Below are 21,017 nucleotides of genomic sequence, written 5' to 3' on the forward strand. Positions count from 1 at the left end.
TAATGTATTGTATTTATCTTGATTTCAGTTTCTAAATATTTTCTTAGAAGGGTTATCACTGAATGGGGAGTATCGTTTGCTAGTATATTTAATTGACAGATTTTTTGGGAGGGTAAAGTACTTTAAATGGCTCTTTCTTGAGAATAACGGGGCACATGTAATTTAATAGGAAAGTATTATAACATTCTATCAACCGCTGGTTAAATTGTAGATGTATAGGGACTTGCATTTGAGGCATTCAAATATTTCTTCTAGTTTCAACCATTTTCTTGACTTGAGAGCTATTTCTTATCCATGTACTCAGGAACACCTGCCAAACCGGTAAAACTTTCACACCAAAACCGGTTGACTTGTGGCAGTGCGTGTCATTCCTTGGAACCTACACAATTGACACCTTTCTTTTTCCAAGGGGTTTTGTGTTGGGCTTATGTTTTGTGCTGACTGGCGAAATCACTGAATTTTTTTGGGGGGCAGGGTTCAGATAATGTAGAGGAGGTGAGCTGGGTGTCTCCTTATCTTCCATACAAATGTGTCTGGTGCTGAGGTAGGCAGGGAAGATTATGGGATGCCCTCCCCAGTCATGCCCTTGCCTTTGAGTGCATGGGTTTGTGCATCTAACTCTGCCCATCTGAGACACTCCCTTATGCTCTTTAAAGAGAAGTCCTGACAGACCAGAAAACCGAAGACAACGACCCCTAGGGAAGGTCTCCCAGTGGGGCAGGCACCCCCCAAGCAATGAGAGAGATTGGGGGCTGAATGTTAAAACTCCTGTGCATGGCTTTGCATTTGCATTAGCACAAGGCTGACCTCTAGTGGGCAGGGAGTGTTTGCAATAGCCCAAGGTTCCTGGGAGGGCAGCAGCGGCAGGCCTGCACATGGCACCTTGATGATGGCCCCAAGGAAGACAGCCAGAGTGCCGTGGGGCAGCTGTAACTTTATTAAGTGAGGACACTTCATTCCCACTAGCATTTGACGCGCTGCAGGCAGCATGGGTGGACCCCATTGCTAGCGATTGATTCTGGCACAAAAGCGTCTGACGCGTGCTTTGTGACTTGCTGACAGAATTAGAGCGGGCAGCACTGTGCAGGCAGAAAGGACTTTGGGAGCAGACACCAGGCCGAACATGCTGCAATGTGCTCCCTACAGTAATTCAGCCTCCACTCCGCATGGCAGGTCGGGTGCTTGCTGGCTGCTCCCACTAGGCAAAGGACAGCAGATCAAACTAACGTCTCACGCACATGAGTCAAAAGGTGCTGGGGGCCCCCATCTCCCTCCCCCATACTGATTTCAGAGGAGTGACTCCAGATTTACAGAGAGCAGCTCTTGATCTTAGGTTCCAAGCACAGTTGTGGTTCTAGATAAATAAAGGTAAGGTGACAACTGGAGCAGGGCTACTGCTCCTGAGATGGACGCAGGACTTTGAACTCAGCAGCAATCCACACACTGCGGGTGCTGCCAATGCTCCGGAGGCCAAAAGGGTTAACCCAGATAGGGGGATTAGAGAAAGGCAAGGAAGTCATCGTTCTGCAGGTTAATGGGCTTTTCCAGTGGACCTCATTTAATAAATGTGAAGGTGAATTTCTTACAGGAGTGATTACAAATGGGGGAGGGAGGAGTTCTAACACTCTCCCTCCCCACGTCCCTATTTACTCTCTCCGCTGCTATTTAAAAAAGACAAAGGAGGAAAGCAAAGTGCAGGAGGATGCAAGGAAATGAAATAAGCCCAAACTCTGAAATACACAAGAATAGTGGTTCTAGGAACTGCCCTAAATAATAGTGGCTCAGATGGATGGAGAGACAAGGGAATAGGAGAAAGGGAATTCAATTATCAGAGGACATTCCTCAAAAGCAACTCACTTCACTTCCTTGAGAACGAAAGCTACAGCTGTCATGCCTTGGAGACTCAAAGGAGCAGAGAAAGCTCATGCTCACACTGTTCCATAAAGGGTTAATTCTGAGCTTCTCACCCCAATGTCATTCTTCTGACTATTACTGAGTTACTGAAGGGTAAGATGAGAGTCAGACCTAACAGAGAGCAACTGGAAACAGTCTCTTTGGTAGGTAGCCCCTCAACTGACTCAAAGAACCCTGAGCAACTCCCTGTCTATAAACAGGAACTTGGCAAAAGAAGGTCCCTTATATAGGGAGTTGCCTAGGCAGAGCTCCCTCCAGGGCACACCTAAACCCCGCCTGTTCCTGGAGTGGAGGATAAAAGGCCAGCTGCAGGACCCTGTGGTTCCCCCCATATACCCTCACTTGTCAAGTAGGCACTTCAGAGTAGGAAGAAATGGCTAGGGGGTAGCTCTATTTTACTAGGCCTGCCAGTAAGCTGTAAGGGGGTGGGTAGGAGATTGAAAGCTTAGACTTGTCTTTTTTTTTTTTTTCCAATCTTTCAGCTTGGGGAATAAAGGGCTTTCCTGGGTCTGACTCTTCTCAATGAAAGGAGCTTTTGCTCTGAGCGGGAGGGGAGTAGTTCTGTGTCAGGAAGAACCGAGCAATAGGCTTCTGCACTCAAAACAGCATAACATGAGAACCTGGTAACCTGCTTAGAAGGAGCTAGATTGAGATGGCTCTCACCTGTCTCCCAGCCTTTCCTTAGTGAAGGGGAATGACTGACACAAGCTATCATTCTTCAAGAGAGAGGCGGGCAGTTCCAATATCCTCAGGCTTCACCGTCTCTGGTGAAGTCACTCTGGTGCTAGGAAATAAATGCATTGACAGCTGCAGACTCATTCCTTATTTCCAGCACTAACTACATCACACTTCACCCAGGAGCTGAGAGACTAGAGTGCACAGTGTTAGAACCGTGTTTATTCCTCTCGTGACACAGAAAACCAAAGCCTTGCAGTGTGTGACCTCCCGGGTTAAACAGAGCTCAGCTGAGCTGCTGCCAGGGTTTTCTCCTCTTTCTCCCAGCTTTCTAGAGCACTTGCATGTTTTATATAGTTATGTGGAACTGCCCCAGCAATCCATCTAAAAGGACTTGAGAGACCAGAAGCCTCCATATCCTGTATGGCATCCTTCCTACCCTGATGTCCTGAAGCATCAGAAAATCCTTTTCTGTACTTTGATGCAATGAAGTATTCTGAACAAATAAAAGAATATATTGTTACATAGTGTGATGTCAACTTCTGGAACTCACTGCTGCAGGAGGCAATTGTGTTAACCATTGTGGCTAACAGGTTGGCTCATCTGAGGGCAAGTGTTTCCTTTTCAGTTAAGTGCTATCTGCGTATTGCACTGTAACAATAAGTAACCTTTGTCATTGTGCAGCCTAAGATAAAGGTAACTCCATGACAGGCGGTGGGCACTGACTGTGGTTAGGCTAAGGTAGCATTGCATGGAAGCATGTAGGTGGGTCTAGATCATGATCATGTTAATAGCTGCATTGCCCCTTGGGAGGCAGTGTGCGGGGCAGAGAAGATATTTGAATGGAAAGACCCCCATAGTCCAGCCTTGCCCTGCTTCTTGGCATGATCTTCTGGCACTTGTACCTATAGACTGACTTTGCAGCCTTCAACTGCCCAGTGCTTGCAGCAGCAGACCCTCCCCTCGGGCACCCCTGCCACACCCTGATAACATCCCAAATAGCTGCTCTCAGCCTCTGCCTTCCTTGCTGGAGTTCATTATCCTGGCAGGAGGCCAGCTCCTGCCCAGTTGGCTGGGTGCAGTTTGTGCATGTACAATCAGTCAAGTCACCAACCCGTCTCTGCTGCATCTGGTACTGCTGGCCGCTGCTGGAGACAGGACACTGCGTTAGGACCATGGGCCCCGGGGATCAAGCCCGACAGTTCCTACGTCCTAAAGTGGCATGCACAAGTTTCTCTCTAAAGGTGACATGTTTGGAGACTGAACGCTTGTGTGCTGCTCGGTGGGCATGTGATCAACCGCAGACAGGGAGTCAGCACCTGGCTTCAGTCTCCCACAGGTGTCCCAGGTGGGGTAATACAGTGGGGCTGGGGATTGAAGGTCACATAGATACTGCAGGGATGGGGGCCGTAGGAGAGCCTGGCTAGTTGGACAGAAGGGCCATGAGGCACTCAGGGACAAGCCAGGGAATGTTTCTCAAGAGGCAGAAGGAGAGAGATCTCAGAAGGCAGAGCACTGTTAAAGGGCTGGATTGGAGCCTTGGCCGAGTTCTTGCTATTTGCTTTCCTGTTTATACATAAACGCTTTTGGTTCCATTTAGCATAAGCTGGCCTCTTTTAGACCTCAAAGTAAAAACCATTGGGGAGCAAAACCTGCTGGCTCAAAGATATTTGCTGTTGCTGGATCCATTCCACTGGCCTTTTCTCATCCTCTTTATATGTTACTTCTACACACACACACAAACTGTCTTTCCCTTTGGAGACTAAACAGAATATGCATCATGGTGACAAAGAGTCACTGCATTTTAGTCCAAGCACTCCTGACTTTCCACCCCACATCTCTGGCCAGCTGAGCTCATTTCCATGCTGTGGATTTACAAAGAAGGGACTTATTTAAAAACATGCACAAGCATTGTCTGGTTGTTTTTTTCTTTTAAACCTGGCTCCCTGTCAGTTATGCTCCAGTTTGTCATGTAAAGATGTCTTAATGGTTTGGTAAATATCCCTCCATTTGATCAGCGTTCAGGGGGATATTTCCCTTCCTCTGTTATAAAGAATTTGGCAACATAAATATTGTCATTGCTAATTATCTGGGTATTCCATAAACCTTAAAAAAACAAAACCAGCCCACGAGATATCTAAGTGCTGCTAGGTATTTTGTGTAGAATTCAGGAGATTTGATAAAAATGCTGACAGCTGGCAAAGCCCCTTCTGCCTTTTAACTGAGAGCTAATAAATATCCCTGCAGATCAAGGGGGAATACGGCTTCTTGTTGTTGTTGTGCCTTGTTCAATCCCTGGCTCAGTTAAATGCAGCGGCGTGGTACTGAAATGGATCCATAGCCTGGCCATCTGCTCCTGATTGTAAACATGTGGATACAAAGTGAGTGTCACTTATGCTAATTCACGGAAATGGTGGCCGCTAGTTATATGCCCCTTGAAGTGATTCCATAAAATCCCTTCACCCACCAGAGTGGGCTGGCAGCACTGGGACCCCTCACCCCCACAAGGAGGGTCTCTTCCCCCCCACCCCCCTCCAATGGACCAGGAAACAATGGAAGGAGACAAGACAGCCTCACACTGCAATCATGTGTATACAGATGCAGAGAAGGGAGAGGAAGCGTGCATTGGTAATATGCTACAGAGCCTTTACACTCAAGGTCACCAGTTCAATTCCAGTCCCAAAGGTGTTGCTGTCTAATGACTGTTTGGAGGCCTGTGTGAAATGAGTTTTGATGGGTCTCAGCCCAGTTCCCAATGGGCAAGTGTCCATGTTACAAAGGCCTCCCCTGCAATGGGTTTATTAAGTGCTCATTGCTACCCAGAGAGGGCAAGGGCTGAATGCGTCATAGGGAGATGATCCTCCCTGGAAACGCTGGCACTTGCAGGTCATGGGCATGCTGGTGGAGTGGCGAGCGGGGCCTTGCCCAGCTGCTGCCCCCCAGTATGAGCTCGATAGATGGACAGGGATGTTCAGTCCCCCAGATTGTCCTCCTGGCGCATTTCAGCAGCATGATGTTTGCCGTCATAGAGTAAGAATAGTGATTACAAAAAAAATACCCATAAAAAAACCCAAAAACAACCCCACAAGGAACTGAACAGAGTCTGTATCTCAACTCTTAACAATGAAAAGGGTTTTGAACAAAGCCTCAAAAATGGATGTTTTCCCTAGGGAGGGAGGGAGGGAGAGAGACAGAACCACAAAACCACAATTAAATTCCCACTACATGCAAAGAACCTGTGCTCCCAGCCCCGGGGACACAAACAACTCAGTGTCTGGACTATTCCTTCCCCCCAGGGCTGATATGAAAGGCAGATGTCACAGGTGACCGGGGAGGGGGGTGGTCTTACCCTCCATCCTTCGTGCCCAGATGGCAGAGGGGCACCCTGTAAGGCGTATGCAGCAGGTAAAGATCCTCTCAGCCCCTTTGGGATGGGAGGTGATGGAGGGAGAAGGGAGCAACTGGAGGGGTGGTGGAAGCAGGCTTGAAAAAATACCCTGCAGGGTATTTTCCAGCTGGTGAAAGGTGGTGGACAGAGACCCCTGAAGAGGGAAGTTATCTGTCTGGGTATCCCTAGAGCACAGGCAGAATGGCGCACAGGGGAAGGTTGCCCTGTGTCCCAGCCCTCTGCGGAAGGGACTTGTCCCCTGGTTCATCTTCCACCTGGCCCAGCCAGCCTGCCTCCCCTCTGGCTATTTATAGAGCACCCACCACCATGGGTCCGAGCAGCTCCTGAGAAATACCAGTGGTGGCTCTCCATTTCCAGGCTGTAGGAGGAATAGGTGGGTTGAGGGGGGAGAGGAAGAACTCACCGTGGGAATGTGGGGAGTCATGTCAGTCATTCTTCCCTCCTGCAGGAACAAGGAGCTGCAGCCAGGTCAGTGGAAGGGCTCTCTTGTGTTCATGAGCACCCCTCGGGGTTCATAGTTTCGTTGATCCAGTGGCATGTAGCTGTTGTGAGGAGATGGTGGTGGCTCTGGCCAGTCCCATGCAAGGTGCTGAATATCAGGCTGAGACCCTAAGCTGGACTCCGTGGGCGCTGGGATGTATTCATAGCGATCTGTACCCTCTGGAGCTTTTCCGGGGTGTGCGGCTTTAGTCCCAGAGGAGCTGCCGTGATCCAGCCGGGAGATCACTGGTCAGGTCAGTATCTGACAGGACGGGCTCAGCTGTCTGCCCCGTCACTTCCTGTCATCAGAGCTTTGGGCACTGACTGGTGGCCCAAAATGGCACCAAGGAAGTGGAGCAGTTTAACAATGTGAGGGCTGGGAGCTGTCCTGGAGGAGGCAGGATCTCTGAGGTGACTCTTCCTCCTATCCCCTTTACCTTACTCTTGCCTGGGTCTAGCTCTAGCCAGCTGCTCTTCATCTACAGCCCTGGATTCTCTGCAGGGAGCCCTGAATTCTCTGTGGGGACCACCACCAAGCTGCCCGCGGCTGCGATTTATCAGTGGGCCTGTCTGCTGGGGATTGAACGAAGAGCAGTTTGCTTCAGCTGCCAAGAAGCACCTTGCTGCTGACGGAGGTTGGATCTGAACTGTTGAAGAAAGGGTTGAACCCCCATCATCAGTCCCCCAAGGTCTCCTGTCCATCTGCGGGAGCCCTACCCTGGGGTTGGTTCTGATGAAGGAATGGTTTGTTTCTTTGTTTGTTTTAAAGTACCATCTCTTGGACCATAAACCCCACCAGGGGAAACCGACTTCTCCCTCTTGCCCCTCCCCAACAGATAAATAATGCATGCTGTTAACTGTAATGACTTTAAAGGGAAAGCTGGTGAGGTGGCTGGCGGAAGGTGGAGAAAACGAAAAGATTGAAGGCAGCCGAACAATAACTGCAGCCAAAAGCCCTAATGAATCACCGTGACACAGATACATGGAGTGACGCGGCTGCCTCATTAGAAACCGGACTGCAACAAGGCAAGTAAATAACTTAATTTGGGCTGTATTGGCCGTGCTGATATGGGACCAGTTTCCTGGGCGAGTGTTTATAAAATCTTAATTAGGTTTCACATTTGGAAGGGAGACTGATATAAGCCTTTGCCTTAATGGACTCCTGTCCCCTGGGCTGTTGAGGCCCTGTGCACAGGATGGCACAGGGGTGGGGGGGAGAGCTCTGTTTCAGTCACAGATGGATGGCTGATAGCTTTCGGGCTGTCATTTATTTTTTTTTAATCTAAACCTCAAATTGGACTCAAAGCAGCTATTTAAAACCTGCCAGGAGAAGCTGGCATTTCACTATCAAATTTCTGTTGAATGAATTTCTAACATCCTTGTACTGTGGCAGGTAAGTAGGGGCAGAGAAAAGGGAGCTAGGTGGGAGTGGTAGCCAGGAGGGTCCCCAGGGACAAGATGGTGTGTGGCAGTCAGAGAGGGCTCTCCCCACCCACCAAGCGTTGCCAGTGATGCTGCTGGGTGAAATTTAAGGCTGCTTTTCCCCCCCAGAGACTCCTAAGGGAGCCGAGCACCCGAATCCCAATGAATCTGGTACCTAACTGGGTGCCTTTGGGAATCCCAGCCTTACATGTGCTCCCAGAGGAAAACCCATGAAGAAGGAACAATGGTTGAGCGTATCAGTAACTGACAAGCAAAACACAGTACGGCCCACTCCATACGTTCAAATGTCAGGAGGGCGTCTCCCCTTCCCCTGGAAATCATGAGATTGGGTTTTAAAATAGTGAGATTTTAAAATAATAAAAATAAATTCTGCTTCTTTCCATTTGTCTTCTGGTGTCTGAGCCGTTAGGGGGCCGCTGGGTCACGCTTTCGAGGCAGGCCGTGCTCAGTAAGTCACATCCCCCCTACTGGGTCCTCCAGAGCCTCTGGTCTGCTGACCTTGAAGGCCTGTTGCATGGCCTACTCCTTGCCCCAGCGGAAGGGAGTGGGTGGGTTTCTCTCTCCACCGTTTGCAAGGATTTGGCACAACTGTCATCTATGTAGGGGAATCACCTGGGTTTGTTGCCCCCAGTTGGTGAATTGGGAGCTCAGGGGCAGCTTTCTTGGTGGCCTTTCTGGGCAAAGCCCCTTTATTCTATGGGATGTCCTGCTCCAGGGCTGAGGTGGCTCTGGTGGCGGTGGCTGCAAAGCCCTGCTGGGGGCACCAGCACGCGACCTGAGAGTTTGGAGGCAAAACTCCTCAGAATGGCGAGTCTCAGGCCGAAAGCTGGAGGTGAGGCCAATTTGCCCTCGCCGTGGCTGAGGAGGAACAGTTAGCCCAGCGCCAGCCCTCCCCTGCGAGGGTCCCAGCTCAAAGCACCCCTTAACTCTTCAGCTGCCTTGCAGCATTCTGCCCTGAGATCCTACAGAGACGAGCTTCGCACCTCAGACAGTTCATCCCTGGCCCGGCGCTGCAGTGACTCCCAAGAGGCGCTAAGGGCTGTGTGGGGGGTGTGGCTCTAGCAAGTTCCCTGAGGATGGGTTTGAAGGCAGAGTTGTTAAGAAGTCAGGAGCCAGCCCATGAGCAGAGACCCTGGGGGAAGAGTGAGTCATTGCATTGTCTCCATGTGCTTCTCCCATCTGTGTGGTGTCTTTTGTTTCAGACTTTGTTCATAAGCTCTTTGGGTCAGGGAGCATCTTTCCATTATGTGTGTGGACTGCTCCCCACACAAAGGGTCCCTGGTCTATGACGTGGGCCCCGATCCTAACCCTTCCCAGGGTAGGCTCTATAGACCAGTAGCTCCCAGCAGTCTCCAGGTGGGAGCCAGAAGGGGCTGGGATTCTCTTCTGTCTGAAAAAGGAAATCAGCAGCAGATCGACGCCACCCATTTCCGACTCCGCTCCATTAGCCTTGTGTCTCCCCAGCAAAGTGAGGGGCAAAGCCAGCAGGACACATGAGTGCTGAAAGTGGCCTTCGATGGCCATGGAGGAGCATTCCCCTGCACGCATCTCTGATTGGTAGACCCCATTCCCACCAAATCTGGGGCACCGTCATTTGAACGAGCTTGCCTCAGCCACCAGCAGGTGAAAGGATCGCTCCTGCAGCCTTTAAGACAAACAAGCTGCTGGGTGAGTGGATTTCGGAGACCAAACTTAAACAGCAGCTGGCCTGAAATAGCCAAGCGCACAGCTGCCACGAGCTGGTACCTCCATCTCCCCAAGGGGGTTGGGCAGCTTGCACGCAGCTTCTGCCTGAATGGCCGACAAGACAAAATACCTCGCTCAATAAAGTATTAACTGCACCCTGGGAGCATCCCTTCCTCCTTACACCTCCACCAGAGGCAGTTTGCTCCTGTTCTGAAAGGCTAGCGGGGGGGTAACTGCGTGTAGGCTGGTTCTCCTCACAGGTTTGCTTCCCAAATCGTCCGGGCAGCTGGGAGAGCTGACGAGTTTTATCCCACGAGCAATGCAATGGGGAACCCAGCAAAGCCCCTTGGTGCCTGGAGTAAAGCATGGGGCCTGTCTGCTCCCTAAAGCCTCAACTTCCAGCTCCCCCCAGCTTTGCACAAACTGTTTATGAGTCCCGCTTAAAACGGAGCGATGGCAAAGGGTAGCCCCACCTAGGTTTGTAATCCGAATACAAGCTTGCGCGTTGGATAACTGAGAACTCAGCCCTAGGCTGCTCAGTGGCTGTACAGCGGAAGGACACTAGGCTGAGCAAAAGCCATGTTCAGCTAGAGTTAAGGTTGAGTGTCCATATCAGTAATTTAGCTCATACCATTACAGTGATGTTGCAATGATCCCCAAACCCAGCATTATAAACCTTGGAGAGTCAGAATTAACTGTAAGTTTAAAAGAAATCCAAATATGCTATGGTCTAGGAATGCCAGACAACCTTAACTCTTAAGGTTAAATCCCTTCTCAAGTGACCGAAGCTAAACTGGTGGGGGGCGGAAGGCCACCCTTACACTGGAACAAGAGTGGCCACCTGCGGCTTATACTGGTACAGCTAGATCGGTTTAAATTCACACCTTAGGTTATGTTGGAAAAACTTTCCCATGAAGCTAAGGCCTTTGATTTTCAGAGTCCCTATCCGTCCTCTTCACAAGTCATGAAAACACAGTCAGAGGATGGGTTGATGGCATCACCTTAGGTGTTCACCAAGTGTCTCTACAAATGTTCCTCCTAAATTCTAGGAGGTCCTCAGACAGTGCCTATGAAACTTATAGGTGGCAAAGGTGGGATGAGAGAGTTATTTTGGGGGCAGGATGGACAAACGAGATCTGATACAATAATGGTCCTGACCCTTCAGGGAAGTCATTGTTTGGTTTGTCCATGCCTGTGAGGTTCTCTCTGCTCTGCTCCCTTTCCTCTTGGTTCTACTTTGCGTGGGGTTCATGCCCACTGTGCTGTGACCTCACACTCAAAACAGCCACGTGCACTAAGTGCTGGGGGGTGTTGGAGCTGAGCCATGAGCCCGCCCCAGGAGCCTGGAGTGGGAGAAGAGTTTTTTGCAGGTTGGCTCAGTTTTGCTGGAAAGGAACCTGGGGTCAGTTCTGGTCTGTAAAGAGACTCAAACCCTTGTGAAATTCTTTATGGCTCTGAGCTTTGCATGGGAACAGTTTGCATAGCTCCAGTTCTGGCTCGTTAGCATTCCAGCCTGTTAACAGAAGCCACTGGCATTTTTCACCCCACCCCAGGCACTGCCTTCCAGTCTCACATCATGGATCTTTGATGAATTTTAAACTTTATTTTAATATTACACGAGCTGTTCGTTTCCCTGTTGCTGAGCTGCAGCAAGAAAGACCATGTGTGTGATGCTGTAATCTCAGTAAGAAAGTCTGAGCTCTTATTAGTGTGATTAACGTATTGGTATTATTTTAAGGGATCCCAGTTTCCTGCCCTGAGTTCTCCCACCTGTGACCTCAGCGAATGGTCTGTTGTGGCAAATGTTTTGTTTACAGCATCATTCCAGTTTGCATCCCTTATGGGGGCTGGATTCCAAAGAGCTTGGTGGTAGCTTAAACCAAATGATTCCCCTCCCTTCCCATAACCCATCACAACAATAATGAGTCTGACATAATCCTACATTAGCACTCGCCCTCTGAGAACTCTGTGCCCCAGGACCAGGAATGAATAAAACCATACAACCTTTCTATGGTTGTAAAATCCCAGGGTATTGACCCCATATTAAGGAACCTGAGGCCCAGAGAAGCTAACTGACTTGCTGTGGTCAAATTAGTTGCAGAGGTGGGGACAGAACCCAGGTGTCCTGACTCCCATTCCTGGGCTGAGCCACTAGACTGGTCTCCTCTGACCTAAATTGATGATGATGACGTTTGATGTCATGGTCTTAGAATTCTGCCTTAAATGCAGCATCAGAGAGACGTGAAGGAAATCTGGATTGAGAAGAAGCAAACTCTTCTTCTGCTGCACATGGTTATAATAACTGCACAACAATCGAGAGAGGGGAAGAGAGCGGGTGGCCAGCAAAATAAATTCCTTTTTTTTTTTTTTGTATAACGTGTGTGTGATTCTTTCACGCTGCCACAGTGATAAGGTCCCACCTGGATGAGCTTCATGCTTCATACAATTGAAGCTAATGGAAGGTCAACAAGGAGCAGGCACGGACAATAAAATGCCCCAAGAGAGAGGAGAGCAGCCGCTGGTTACCGAGTGCAGAGCTAGCAAGCTGATGCACGGTGCTTAGCTGCATGCCCCGTACCATGCACCGGCTGAGAACGAGGGGAGTTCAGTTCCTTGCAATGGCTGAGAATGGGCAGCAGGCAGTGGCCAGACATCAATGGGAAGCCAGTTGCTACTACTTGGGTGAGCAAGTGTGAGTAAGGCTGTACAACCACCTCCTCGCTGGGGGAATTGGCAGGTACTTGCTGTCTTTGGCTACCGAGGCCCTCTGCAACGAAAGAGCAAACACATGGTTATTTCTGCTTCCTTTAAACAGAATCCAGGTCCCAGGGCAATCACTGCCTGACCCATTATGTGTAATGATCATGTAATATGTGGGATTAGTATGTAACCACAGCAGGATTTGGCCTGGGGTATTTCAGTGCTCCCATGTGAGCAGAGAGAGCCTGGCTACACTGCATTAAGTAATATTCATGTAGCATTTGTGCCCTGGAGCCAGAGAGAAGTAGGAATAAAACACCCATTAAATGAATTTGTGGCTTTGAAACAGCCCCCCCAGGTTCCTCTTCAGCTCCCGTCCACCAGCTGCTCAGCGTTTCAGGAGGCTGGCCCCGCGGAGTGGGGAAAAGCCAGCCAAAAGCACAGACGCTGCGCGGCGCCCAGAAGCTCGTCAACACTGGGCCCTGACCCCTCGGAAACTCTGAATGCGGCGAGAGCTGTAGAAGTGTCCCGTCCAGCCCTGATGTGGAAAAATGATTTAGACACTTGCATTAAAATGCAAATTTCTGCCTTGCTTGCTAGTTTATCATCTGACTTGTTATACAATTTGCCAGTTATAGAAGAAAAATTACCATAATGGACCCCCAGGGAATGGTTGTAAAAAGGATACCAAACATAACTTATCATTCCATTCCACTACAATTATCTACCACTTTTGTGCTTTATTCCCCCTCTGAAAATTTAAACCATCCATAGGAGCTGTGCACCGAGATGGGATGACTGTAGCATTAGCAACAATCCAGGCATTTGTGTACCCCCCTCAATGAAGTAAATTCCTCCATCGCCTCAGCCCTTTATTTTGCTTGTTACATCATCACCCAAAATAAAGCATCTTAATTGTTTGGAAAAATGGAGGTTAAGGGCACTGGAGACCCCTCTGAAAAGTGCATCAGAGAAACACCTGTAAAGCTGTCATTAGAGCCAGGTGGAACAGAAGGAATGGGGGGGGGGGTGTGGTGGGGGGTTTAAGGAGCTGCATTTCTTCAGCAACAACACAAGAGCTATTTAACGTGTTGTGTAAAGGGAATTAAAGAACTCTCTTTCTTATTCCAAGGAAGCAATTTAGCTTTGGCCTCCATGAAGGCTTGGAAACTAATTGTTTCCGCTTGGTTCTGAGTGTTTTGGGGTCTGCATGGCACCTTTGAAAGGGAAGCACTATTAACACAGACAAGATTCAGGTGTAATGCAAGCAGGAACTGCGCTAGCTGCCCTCCTCTCATGAGCCCTGCCCCTTGATCTTGCCTGGCAGGGCCTCCCTTCTTCCCAGCATGGGACCCTGCACAAATCTGACCTGCGCACCTCAATCCCAACCCGGACCAGCTCCCTCCCCCTGTTCTTCCAGACTTTCTCAAGAGAGTGCCAGCCAGAGCTAAATAAGGGCTGGTTTGTGTGATGTGGATCTGTCCACTGAGGTTTGGGCTAAAACCAACCACCGTGTCTTCACTTTGGACCGAAACTGGATCTGAGCAAAGGACACTGAGCATGGGATGCTGGTGCAAGGAATCCACCACATCGGCGTCTAAAGCTCCCAGAAAGCGTCTTCCTTCCATTGCTAAAATAAACCAAAATCCCTAATTACCTTGAGCAGAGTCTGACACACGCCATGATCACGTGACAATCGAGCAATATGCAGTGCCAATAAATGCTGCGGTTAATTTCTGGTTCCCTATATGGAATGGCCAGATTGCTCCAATCTTATATAACGTCCCGGCCAGGTCTTACAGATGTTTCCCTATAAGAGTCCAATCCTGTTTTCTGTCACAGAATTCAGTGCTTTCAGTGGGTCTATCCACTGGGTAGGGTATAGTCAACTGGAATATGAGAATTACAGTCTGGCCCTTAGACTCTTCTCGGAGAACGGTACATGACGGAGCGAATGGCCAGCATCCCATTCTTTAAGTTGCCGGGCTCTGCAAGCAAATCAGAAAGACTCCCAAGGAATTTTCAGCATCCCAAATGTGGGCATGTTCCCTTTCTGTTGCATATTAAAAAAAATCTGTCTTTTTTCAGGACACTTTAATGAAAACTTTGCAGAAAGACCATTTCCCAGTGAAATTATTGATAAGAAATGTCCCTGTGGTGCATACAGACTCTGGGGCCAAATTGATGGGGCATTTTTTGGTTGGTGTATTTTGAAAACATGCTATTTTTGGGGGGTGCAAAACAGAATGGAAGAAAATGTGGGCAAGACCTGAGAAGAGGAGCCGGAAAAATGCAAAATCCTAGGGTTTGCTATCAGTCCAGTGGTCTGTGTCTTAACACCCACCCAGCATGGTGTCTCGAAATCTCCATATGAAATCTGGAAGAGATGCAGGACGTGTGATGGGAAATCATGGACCACCTTCCCGTTTGTCGGTTTAATAAATCCCCGGACCATACAGAAGGGAAGGTGAATTCTCCTCAAGAGATGCGTCTCCTCCCAAGCTCTGATGATACAATGAAGTGAGAAAAACCTTTTCCAGCTAACAATCACGGCCCGCTGGTGCTATACTCGAGCCTGAGCCCATTCCGTGCAACGGGTTAATAAATTAAACCCAAGCAATGCAGCTGGTTTCAACTGCCCGTTATCTGTGGCCATTTCTTTTCGGCTGTGTGGTGTGTGATATGATAGCCCAGAAGGGTCCTGCTATGGATGAATTGTTATTCATGCAGGAGGCAACTTGTATCATAATGTAAGAATGCCGAGACCCACACAAACATGTATCAGTCCTTACAAACACACCGGTGAGGCAGGTAACTCCATTTCACAGATGGGGAAAGTGAGAGTACTTGCCAGGAGTGACAGAAGCTGCCTAAAAGTGGGGGGCCGTGGCGTGGGAGTGGGGGCAGAGCATGGCCAGGGTTTCAGGGAGGCGGCTGAGCAGGGGAGGGCCTCGGGGCAAAGCGGGGGCAGGGCCACGGTCCGGGTGCTGGTGCCCCCCTGCCCACATCTAGAGAGCTTCCAGCACTCATGCCCAGCCTCCCCAAATATGGGAGTCCCCGCCGCCTATGAGTCCACTGCTGACGCACGCTGCATCCCCCCGCTTAGCGACAGCACCCCACTGAGCATTCATGGTCACAGACACCTGCTCTGACCCCAAAGTCTTTCTCAACGTTACCGTCTTCCAGAACACACACCCCTGCCTGGTGTGTGTGACCAACAGTCTTCATTCCAAGAGATTTGCATTTGGCTCTGTTAAAACACATGTTCTTCAAATGAGCCCACCAGTCTTGACCGGCCTGTGGAACAGACCTGTCCCCATCATTATTTACCACTCCACCAATTTTTGTGTCATCCACCGACTTTATCAGCAGTAATTTTATATTTTCTTCTAGGGCACTGAATAGCATCAGGCCAAGAACCGATCTCTGGGTTTGATCAGAACGTCATGCAGACCTAAGTCCTATGCCTGATGGAGTCTAAGAAGCCCTTGTGAACACCGTTCCCTTTCTCAATCAGACTTGTCATCTCATCCAAAACTATCAGCTTGGTCTGACAAGAACGATTTCCCACACAAGCATGTTGATTGGCGTTACCCGTGCTGCAACCTTTAAGCCTCTGCTGACCGTGTCCCATTTTGTGATGAATATGCTGAGTTTTGTTTGAGCCCTCCCTTTGGCCCCCTCATTGTCTGTATCCCCCACACACCTCCACCAAGGTCGGGCCCCTGTTGTGCTAGGCACTGCAGTGAGAGCCAGTCCCTGTCCCAGAGAGTTTGCAGTCTCAATGGACAAAGGGTGGGGAGAGAAACTGAGTCACAATGAGGGGAAGAGACTTGCTCAGGGTCACACAGCAGGTCCGTGGCAGGTCTCCTGAGTCCAGGTCAGGGCCCTATCCATTAGGCCTTTGATACTGCATTCCCTTGACATGTCTTCAGGACTGACTGCAGCAGCTCCCACTGCTCTGCAATGTTCCCTGCTGCACCCTCCCTGGATGAGCCTCTGCGCAGCACTCCCCTGACATCCAGCCAAGGAAGGGGTCTGCCAGCCAGGAGCCTTTGCCAATAGCCCGCCGTCAGCCAGAGGAATGTCTGCTGAAGGACACGCAGGAGGCCGTGCCCTCCCACTCAAGGGCTGCTTGCCCCGGCCACACTCCCCTGCCTCTGGGAAGTAAAGCCAGGTCTGCTGCGTTGCAGTGCATCCGTGCAGGCTGGCTCTGGCAGAACAAGGGAGAGTCTCCTGATCCTGTCTCAAAGGCAGGGGCTCAGAGCTCCTACAAGGGTCCGTCAGATCCTTTCTGGCCCACGCAGCAGATGGCCCCTCTTTCCAGAACCATAAAATAGCGATGGGCCTAATTGACAGTGAGTGCCAGCCAACAGTACAGGGTGACCTTCAAGGGCAGGCAGGAGAGAGAGCCGGTGACTCATAAAGCTCCTGCCAGATCCATAAAGCACAATATGACTCAGCCCCTCTGTGCCGGCTCCCTCCATCCCTCCTTCACTCCGGCAGTGAAGTCTCAGTTCCCTTCCTGCAGCGCCGTCCCTCGCTGAGAAGGGCTCCTAGGCATCTGGGACTGGGCGACAGATGCATGCAGGGAAACGGGCGTGAGGATAATCGCCCTGTGCCTGAGGTTTCTAATGCTCCAGTGATGGGACACGGCATTAAGCGCGGGGGGCACGGAGGAGGAGCCTATATGGAATGAGACAATGGAGAAGGGGAGGAGAGAGAGACCAAGGTTGTATTGTAGGCTGCTCCCATGCATCAGGGTGGTGTGCATGGGGGAAGGAAGGGGTCAGTAGAATGGCCGTGGGTGTGGCCAGTGTTTCAGGGGGCGTGGTGCATATAATTAAAGGAGTGGCGCCTGGCATCTGGGGACGGTACCTGGCAGCAGTGCTTGGGGCATGACGTTGGAGGAGCAGGGGCTGCTTCGCACCGGGAGGAAGTGGACTGTGTCCCACCCAGGTGTTGGGGACCTTCTCTATGCCCAGCACTGAGCTGCAGCTCCTCCCGGGGATGGATGCTGCAGACAGGTGGCTAGCTCTGTTCATAAATATGCCATTTCTTTGTTAGTGCCAGCCAAAAGCGAAGCCACCCTCTCGGAGACGCTGCTGTCTCCAGAAGGGAGCTGACCCACGGTTCCTTGCCTCTGAAGCATCAGACAGACAGAATGGGGGCAGCACGTGCCGTACTGGGCGCTATATGCCATCCCTGCGCTGCTAGACAGGGCTTTCGAAAGGGCTTTTAGGGCGAGGAAGAGGGGGGAGGCAGCCCAAACAGGGGTGAGACTAAGGCAGCAGCAGGTGACGGGGCAGGAGTGTCACAGGCGGTCCTTGGGCAAACCCCTCCTATTTGCCCTGGCCAAAGAGGGCCAGCAAGAGCTTGGACTTCAGAAGGGGGGAAGTCCTGTGGCTAGCAGATCACTGCCTCCACCGAATAAAAAGGGAAAATTGGACTGCAGCTGGCTATTCCTCCGCTGCTTTCAGAACACCTGGATTCTAAGCGGCTTTGCCACAAATATATTTGGACCAATAAGTAAAAACAAACCACCCTGAGCGTGATGAGCCCTGCGGCCCACGTTTTATAGGCTCATTATGTCTTTCTTCATTATGCTTCTAAGGAGCAGTTGGCAAACGGTCTCTCGGGAGGATGTGGCATCAAAATAACTGCACAGCCACAGCAAGGATCTGAAAGCACCCAGAGGGGTAAGCCCGGTCCAAGCCACCCTTCAGGTGAGTTGGGGAAGGACTGTCAGTGATGTTCTACAGAGGGAAACTGAGGCATGGCACGTGGGAGAGAATCTCCCAAAGTCTTGCAGTGAATTGGTTGAGGAGATGGGAGGGCAATCCAGAACTGACTCTCTGAGCCTCCTTAATCCAGGCCATCTGCAGTGTCCCACTCCCCTCTTTCCAGCCAGGACCTGGTGTCTCCTTGGAACCAAGCCCCCAGGCTAGCTCAGCTTGTGAGGGCAACACAGACCCAGATGGAAATTGCTGCAGGGCTCTCTTTCCCCGGCCAGTTTTCGCTAGCTTGCATGTGTCCACAGTTCTTTGCAAAGTCAGATCCATGTCTTGCAAGAACCTGACTTCAGCCTGCTTCTCAGTTCTATCACAAATAACCCGGTCTCCAATTAGTCTGTCTGCTGGCTGTTCAGATGCTTGTCACTTGGTGTCATTGCGTAAATCTGTCACTGAGTGGTCAATGGGCTCACCTGGCAGCTGCTTCCTTGTAAAGAAAATGTGTCTTTCTGAAGTTACATTCTTGTGTGAATCACGCTGGTTTCAACAATTCAGGATGACTGGCTGGCAGCTGAGCTTGCAGGCCCCTTCACCCTCCCACGGGAGCGTATTGTGGATTCCAAAGGCCTCTGCAACATGCAGCTGTGTAGAGAATCTTCATCCTCACCGATTTCTCTGCAAAACCACCTGCTTCTGGGAAAATCTAGAAATTTGCAACCCCCCCCCCCCTCCGTTTCTATGCCAGCTTCCTTTCCAGGCAGCTTCCTTTGCTTCCCTCTGGCCAAAGATTCCATCTTCTTCCAAAGCCATGTGATAAAGAGGAGACACCTAAGAATGCTGGAAAGGGGCTGGCTGTTGATTTCTTGGCCCCAGGGTTACAAAGTGTTAATAACAAGGCTTGGGGTCCAGTGGCTCCCAGTAGGGGATATAGCAGGAGGCTGGAGAAGTGCACGGAAGAAGTCCTAGTTGCTCCCCGTCCACCGGAGTCTCCAAAGCGGCAGTGTAACTGGCCACAGAACATTAGCTCCACATTACAAAGTTATGTACCATAAAACAATGCATTCCCTTGACGACAGTAGTTTACAAATGACATGCATGTCAGAGATTGGGGGAGGGGGGAGTTAGTGCCTTTGTGTCTAGTTGTAAGCAGCGTGGGGGGGGGGGGAAAGAGAAGCCTGGCGGTTCCAGCCCCTGTCCCCAAACAAGTGACACCTCCCTAGCAAGACACTTCCCCTCAGGGTGATTATCGCCTCTTCTCACTGGATGGGGTGCAGGAGGCTTGTTCCTCAGCCAGAGGTTTGCCCTTGTCTTAGCTCCTGAAATCCAAGGATCACAAAGCGCTTTATGGACGTTCATTAAGCCTCACAATCTCCCCCACAGCAAGGTGGACTAATTCATCACTAGCCACATGGCACTGTCCAGGGCACGTGGCATCTGGCAAACCAGTAAAAATGCGAGTAGTTCCAGCAAAGGTCTGAAGCCTCAGGAACTAGCTGGCACTAGATCTGACGAGGAAGGCTGGCCTTACGGTTAAGGTGTGGGTGGCTAGGAGGGGGAACTAGGTTCAGTTCCCAGTGCTACCAGAGCCCTGGGTGTCTTGGGCCAGTCACTGAATCTGTCTCTGTTCCCAATCTGCATTGCCAAGGTAATAGGAGTGCTTCATTAATGGTTGTGATGGGCTCAGATCCTAGCCAGGCGGCGAGCCATATTCCTAGGGCTCCTTGAGGAATGTACATGGTTATATACTCTGGGCCCGGTGGCACTTGGGGGATTTGGCCCTGAAGACAGAAAGATCAGGAGCAGGTGACAAAGTGGGGAATTGGGGGCGGGGGTGCTGGGAAGTCTGGTATTACACAGTCCTGCTTAGCTGAGAAAGGAGAAAGAGACCCCGTTTCATGCAGCATCCCCCCACCCCTACAGCTCTGCCAATGCCCCTCAACCCTGACCCACAGCCCCCCTGCTATTCCAGCCCTGGGCTCCCCCGACACAGCTCTGCTGGTACCCCTCAAACTGGGCCTTGGCCCCTCTGGCTGAGGACAGATGACCTGAGTACCCTGAGTACAGATGACCCATTATGCCAAATTGTGGTGTGGTTTTTGTGCCATCCACTGGGAACTGAAGCTGGGAGAGAACCAAAGTCATTCTCACTTGGGACCCAGTCCAGGTCTCTGGAGGGGAAAGGTGGAGTGCCACCCCCTTCCAGCTCTCCCCCTCCCGCAGACCATGTGCCAGCTCATTCACATTCCACTGCTCTCTCCACGGACGTCTGCAACGCATCTCCTCTTCTGTCTTGCCTCGGTTGCTGTGAGAAGGGGAAAAATGAGCTTGATTCCATGCATGTGTTTCTGACACTCAAAGCCGCTGCTAATGGCATTCCTGCAAACAGGCAACGACTGGCACGACGTGAAATATGCATGTCGCTGACAGCGGCGAGAGACGAGACAAAAGGCACCTTCCATGTCATTTGGGCTGACAGGTGACGGCTGTGCTCAAGCTGATGGGGAAATGTCAGCTGTACCGCCGGGAAAATGGCAAACAGCTTTGGGGTGCCATAAAAGTGGGGAGGGGCATGAAGTACAGGGGAGTGTTGGGCTGGCGGCAGGAGTTATTGAGTGAGGGTCTCTAGCCCGTGCTAGGCAGGAGGTCTGACTAGGTGATCACAATGGTCCCTTCTGGAACTGAACCCCATAAAAACCTTATAAAAAGACCTCAAGCTAAAGACGGGCCGTTCTCCACCTGAACACATGGGCCATTTCATCCCGGATTGTCCCCGGGATCCCTCTAACCTCACCCAGCACACAGTACTGAGCTGCAGTTGTGCAGGAAGAGCAGGGGCAGATCTTAGGCCAAAGGCATCCCTGGTCACTGAAACACCTCCCTGGGGTCTAGCCCATTGGTGCTCACGAAAGAAACAGGGTGTCACGACTGTCAAGCTGTCCTGCGGCAGCTCAAGAGCATGGGACTGGGTCCCAACGTCA

This window comes from Lepidochelys olivacea, assembly GCF_965140295.1.
Source record: "Lepidochelys olivacea isolate rLepOli2 genome assembly, chromosome: 14".
NCBI classification, from domain to species: domain Eukaryota; kingdom Metazoa; phylum Chordata; order Testudines; family Cheloniidae; genus Lepidochelys; species Lepidochelys olivacea.